The sequence below is a fragment of the Haemorhous mexicanus genome, chromosome 3 (assembly GCF_027477595.1).
Source record: "Haemorhous mexicanus isolate bHaeMex1 chromosome 3, bHaeMex1.pri, whole genome shotgun sequence".
Classification (NCBI taxonomy): Eukaryota; Metazoa; Chordata; class Aves; order Passeriformes; family Fringillidae; genus Haemorhous; species Haemorhous mexicanus.
The window spans coordinates 30,865,610-30,871,609 of record NC_082343.1 but is presented as its reverse complement, the minus strand read 5'-3'; the positions used below and the strand labels follow the sequence as shown (position 1 = coordinate 30,871,609).

The 6,000-nt window shown below is 42.0% G+C and overlaps 1 protein-coding gene across 1 annotated transcript in view; it reads left to right on the top strand.

The window, feature by feature from the left end:
- Positions 1-6,000, top strand: part of DAAM2 (dishevelled associated activator of morphogenesis 2) — a 203,861-nt gene continuing 197,861 nt past the window's right edge. The window contains exon 1 of the mRNA XM_059841244.1: positions 1-110. The gene's annotated coding sequence lies outside the window, so the exon portion shown is untranslated. The remainder of the gene's footprint in view (positions 111-6,000) is intronic.

The following is a 6,000-nucleotide window of genomic DNA, read 5'->3' as shown; positions in this document are numbered from 1 at the left end:
GTCTCACTCTAACAGCAGTGGCAGCGAGAGGAGCAGTACAGGCATTTCTCTGTGTGGATTACGGGACTGCAGAACAGGGAGGATCTCCGCAGAGCCACAGCTACTACAATGTAAGTGCAGCTGCTGCAGCAAAGCTCCTCATATATTTGCTTGTTTTCAAAAACAAATCCCTGCAAATACTGATTGTCTTTCTTTCTTTTTTTTTTTTTTTTTCTCCTCTGACATTCTGAAGCCAGCTTGGCAGCACACACAATTCAGGTTTAGTTTGATTGCTTCTCCCAAAGGTATGCAGACAGTGCAGGCTTTTGCACTCTCCTGTATGTGGATCGGGGTGACAGGGGATGAGGGAGGTCTGAGGAGAGTGAGGAGGGTCATTTTTTTAGAAGACTACAAAATTAACTGAAATTCAGCTAGTTCATGTTCTGGTAGCAGGAAAGGAAAATCCCAAATAAGCCTTAGGCAAAAATCAGCTTCCTTAGGCAACTCTACAGTGTGGGATTTCTTTTTTAACTCTTTAATCCCTTGTCATATTGTGCAGCAAGCAGTTCCTCTTTCCTTATGAGGATGACAGGCAATTCCCTGGCCCCTGACAATGAAGTCCTCTCCAGCTCTGCCAGGCTACTGGTGATAAAAATACTAAAACAAGTCAGGGGAGTCACTTGGTTAAATCTGCCAAATTTAGCACCTCCAGCCTGTACTTACTTGATACTAAGGGCTCTTCAAAGAACCCTCTGCTTCTGCAGAGAAGAGGTGTCTCTCACATCTAAAACCTAGATATAACAGGGTCATACATGAACAAGTCACCTACTGCAAGGAGAATCTCCCTGCAGATACTGATACAGGCACCTGGTCCTAGTCCAAACTAAAAGTAGTGATTCTTATTAATTTTTTTTTATACCTCTGCAGTCTGGAGGTTCCCAAGCCAACTCCATAAGAAGATGATGTTTTCAGTGGGGCACACAGCTGTATCTATTTGCAATTAAAATTCAATGATGCATTTAATTAACCTTACCTCCTGTGAGATTGAAAACAATCTCACACCTGAGTGTCTGTTCATTCTTCAAGTGGAGAAGGGAGCAGTTCTGGGGACAGCTGTGTAGGCAGCTGTCCTTTTCATTGGCATCTTTTCTAATGAGACCCATGACAGAAGCAGCTTGCTTCCCCAGGAACAGTTTGAGGCCTCCTGTATGAAGATGACACACTTTGCAAGCACTTGTAACTGTAGAAAACTCTTGGCCAGCAGGAGCATTGTTGGCCTGTGCAGTTGCTGGAAGGAGAGATGATGCCCTTGAGCATAAACACAAAGCTGGGCTGAGGAGCAGAAGCCATGTGAATTGCACAATGTGAGTCCCCATGCTGTTAGCAACTGGCTTCAGCCAACAAGCAGTCACAAGAAAGGCCGCTGCAAGTCAGCATTCCCTGCATCAGGCTGTTTTGATAATGGGAAAAGTCTGCAAATACTTTTCCTCTTCAGGGTGGCAGAGTGGGTTATTGGGGCAGGGAGAAGGCAAAAAAAGAGGAAAATTGAGGACTGAAAGGAAGGAGGGTTACTAGGATCTCCGCTGCATATCAAAATTGAGCAAGTGTAGTTAGCTGTGCTGGAAACAACTGCAGGTTGATGTAATCACAACAACTGCTGGCTAATGTAATGGAGATGGCCTTTACTGGGCAGGTAGTCAAGGTCTAATCCCCACTAAGGGATGCCATACTATGCAAATCATGAACTGGAGAATAAGCAGCTGTACTGATGCATATGTAAGGATACAAAAAAAAAAAAGCAGATCCTGCAAGGATCTCAAAAAGCAGATCCTTCAAGGATGTACTTTGGAAGTGAAGTCTTCAAACTTGGAAGGAATCATACTGGGATCTGAGCTACTTTGCTGTGACATATTAGAATTTTTTCCTCTACCCCATTTATTTCTTACTAGATTTTGTTTCCAGTGGGCCTAGCATCTCCTTTTCCAAGAAGCTGCTTTTATTTCTTAAAAAATGCCTAATCACTTTGGCTGGCAATGTAAAAGAAAAAAACTTCTTAAGGAATGTAGTAACTTGTTAGAAATCTTTATGCCCCAATAAAAAATTGAGAGCCGTCACAGCCAAGGCAAGTGTCTGCAGCCACAAACACTTTTTACCTGGTTCAACAGTAAGTCTCTCTGAAGTACTTTAGGCAATTTAGGACTCATATATTCAGAACTGCTGAAAGCTGAGAGGGTAAGAAGAGGAACTAAGGAGGAGATAATTCCATATTTGTTTTCATCTGACTGCTTCCTGTCTGTCTCATTATTCCTCTCTCTTTCCTTTGTCTCAGTGTCCAATAGGTTAGCAACACTACCTGTGGAGATTTGCAAGTCTGGAAATTCCTTGTAGGCTGTCAGTTATGATTCAACAGGAAAGTTGCACACTGAATGGAAGGCTGGGAAGAAAAATGGGAAGGGAGATATTGATCTGGCAGGACATAAATTCAGTTCCAATGAGAATGCGTGGGTTTTAGCATCCTTGAATTTGGATGAGATGGTACTAGCCAGGAAATTGCTACTTCAACTATGGGTGGACTTGCCCTGGAAGCAAGATTAAAAAAACACAATATGAACAAGGCAGGCATCTTTTCAGTTTTGTTTTGTGGAACAGAGAGCTATTGCCTGTTGCAGCTTATGACAGTCAGTGTAGCCCTGAGGTTTTAAAAGTCTATATTATGTGTTACGAAGTGAGGTCTCATGGTTTCACAGAGCTGAGTAAGCAAATTCCCTGGATAGCCTAGTGGCTTTACCACACCATATCACTTGTCTGCTGCTATCACTGCTGGTTCTTTTTAGTTATGCTTCTTATGTATAGTTCTGTTCATCCTGAAAATCAGTCACAAAAATTTTTCTTGCCAAGTACAGATATGAGGTGCACTTACTGTACTTCATTGACAGGGAAGCTCATCAAGAGTTGAACAGCATCTTGAAGGGATCTCCAAAATTGTTTTGGTTTGCTCCATCTGCTTTAGTCGATATAAAATTCCCCCAAGGTCTGATGGTATCCGAAAAACCCATGTATTCCCTCCAGGCCAGCCATCTGACTTAGAGATTGAGCAATCAGGGGACACTATTTCCTGACACATAGGGGAAGGATGTGTGGGAGGCTTGGCTTTCAGCACTTTAGTTGCTGTGAATTTTCAAACCTGGGTCAGTCCTATGGAGAGCTGACCCTCTCTCCCTTCCCTGCCCTTGCAACCCCCAGGCAAGCACAGCATGTTCCTAAATTAAAAGAAAGCTGACTGCTCTTATTTTCATTGGACGAAAGATTTTATGTGTATTTTCCCATGCTTTTTGGTTTGTTGATTATTGACAGTGGTGTCTCATGTGGCTTTTCTATTTGCCAGTTGTGATCCCTAATATCACATTCGTTTGAACTCAGGCATGTGCAGAAAACTGGTAGTTTTCAGCACACATGCAGTAGGTCTGAATAATTTATCCTATTTCTGCAATTCCACTTAACAATGACATTACTTCTGTTTGGCACAAGTCTGTTATCAGGCCAAGGAATTGTTATCTTCCAGCCTGAGTGACCTGAGACACAGAGAGTGCAAGTCCGCTCTCCTCTAGTGAAAGTTTTCTGGAGCTTTGTATTGTTCAAGAAATTACTCCATGCTTCAATTCTAAGTCCAAGTAACATCAGAACTTAGTACAGAGAAACTGAGGCCCAAGTTGTGCAGAGTAACCTGTAATTTTGGCTCTTTATTTTTAGTGTCTTTTAAGACACCAAGAGACTCAAAAATTGAGGCAGCCAAAATTATAAGCTGTTTTTGAAATGCTGGCTGAGGGACTTGGGCAAATCTACAGAGTGCATTTGATTCTGCTCACATACTTCTTACAGCAGAGTAACTCTCTGAAGGGCCATGAAACTACTGGAACTACTGTTGGTTTACAGCAGTGGAAGGCACAGATGAATGTGTCCCATGTTGCTGGAAGCTCCCATGAGCTCTGGTGTGTCAGTTCTGTCCTCATGGTTTATTTCTCTTGATAGGATGTTCCCAGCTGTGATTTGCTGAGAACCAGGAAGGTACATGAGCACATCACACCCTGGGCAGTGCTATTGGTAGAGAAGCCTCAAGCTATCTTAGTGGATTGTGTTAAATGGGTACCTGGTGATGGCCAAACAAGCTTTTCCCTCCCTGAGGCTTCGTGTCTGGTTTATATGTTGCTCAACATTCATGCCCCCTGTTAGATATATATTTTCAGTTTCCTACAGGGTATTTCAACACTTGAGATTTTGGCTTCTCTGGCGATCCCTATGGTGTCAGATAATGTCTTCTAATAGTAGGAGTTTACAGGACGAAATCTATGGTGACCAATGACAGGACCTGAGGGAATGGCCTGAAGTTGTATCAGGGGAGATTTAGATTGGATGTGAGAAATAGGTTTTTCACCCAGAGGGTGATTGGGCACTGGAACAGGCTCCCCAGGGCAGTGGTCACAGCACCACCGTGACAGAGCTCAAGAAGCATTTGGACATTGCTTTCAGGCACATGGTGTGGCTCTTGGGGGTGGTCCTCTTCAGGGTCAGGAGCTGGACTCAGTGATCCTGGTGGGTCCTGTTCAACTCAGGATATTCTGTGATTCTGTGATTCTGTAACACGGAGTAGCAAAACTGACCTCAGGGGTTTTTTTGATTTAATAGAAAAGTTATTCTGACAATAGAGTAGGCTTTTACCACTGATAAGGCTTTTCTGGAGTGAAAAATTCCAACTTCAGGTAAAAAGAAGGAAGTAGATAAGAAAGGGATGAGATTGGAAGACTTGCTGGAATTCAAGGAATGGGAGCTGGAGATCAGAAGGATGTGTTTAGACTGTGAAAATGGAAATAGAGGTAACTTTGAGGAACTGAGAAAAACTTTGGCAGCAAGGAAGAAATAGGCTTCATCCCTGAATAACAAGTGCTTGCTGACTTCCCAGTAATAATTGCTGAAGTTGGTATTTCTTGTCTTGAATTTTGAAGTTTACATTTGTTTTTGTTGGAGAGTATTTTTCTCTTCACTGTGTCCCAAAATAACTAAAATCCAGGTAATGTAGGTGCCAGCCCAGCTCTTCTTTGAAATAGGGACAAAGCTGATTTGTGAGACCCAACTAGTCTATTCTGTCTCCCTGGTATAGGACTTTTATAAAGGAGCCATAAACAAGAACCCCTTTCTATTGTTTTATAGTTTTTATTATTCAAGGCAGTGAACAAGCCTGATCTGGGGGGCTTTTCATATTGTTTCCTGTTTGGAGGGGCAATCTTTTTAGCTGCTTAAAGAACTTGATTAATGAGCTGTGAAAACTTAAGTGATAGAAACTTGTACAGTCCCCTGTTTGTCTTTGAAGAATATGATCAGGTCCAATTTAACATTAGAAGATCTGACATGAAGATGTGTTCCCAGGGCAGTTTCACAAAATAAGTACACAAACACAGACACACAAAAGAGAAGAAACATTTCTGCAAAGGAGCACAATCCAGCTTGGATTTATTGTGAAGAAATCATGCAAGCATACCTTTGAAAGTTTAAGAGCACATAGCATTATTTTCTTCTCCTAGGACAAAGCTGTGGGAAGAGGTAAAAAATTTTGGAGGATGGGTGCACTTTTAAACATGATAACCTGGCTGTACTCCCATCTGCAAGTCCTAAACTGAAAGGATTGAGCAGAGGTAGGATCAGACTATATGTGTTTTTTTAATATGCTTTCCCTATACTTCTGCAGCTGACCTTTACTTAGAGATATGATACTGGTTTAGATGGATTTCTGACTCTATGTAGTCAATTTTATATTCCTGTGGTCTTTGTGAGTGAAAACAATGTGAAGATCCTCCAATGTTTCAGCAGTCATATCTGTAAGATGTTGACTGAGGAAGCTGACCAGACACATCACAAACCTCCAGAAACTTATTCATATTTTGGACACCTTTAAGTGTCAAGAATGCATGTGAAGAAACTATACCTGCATTTTTAGCACTGTCTGTGTCTTCTTGACATTGAAAAAAG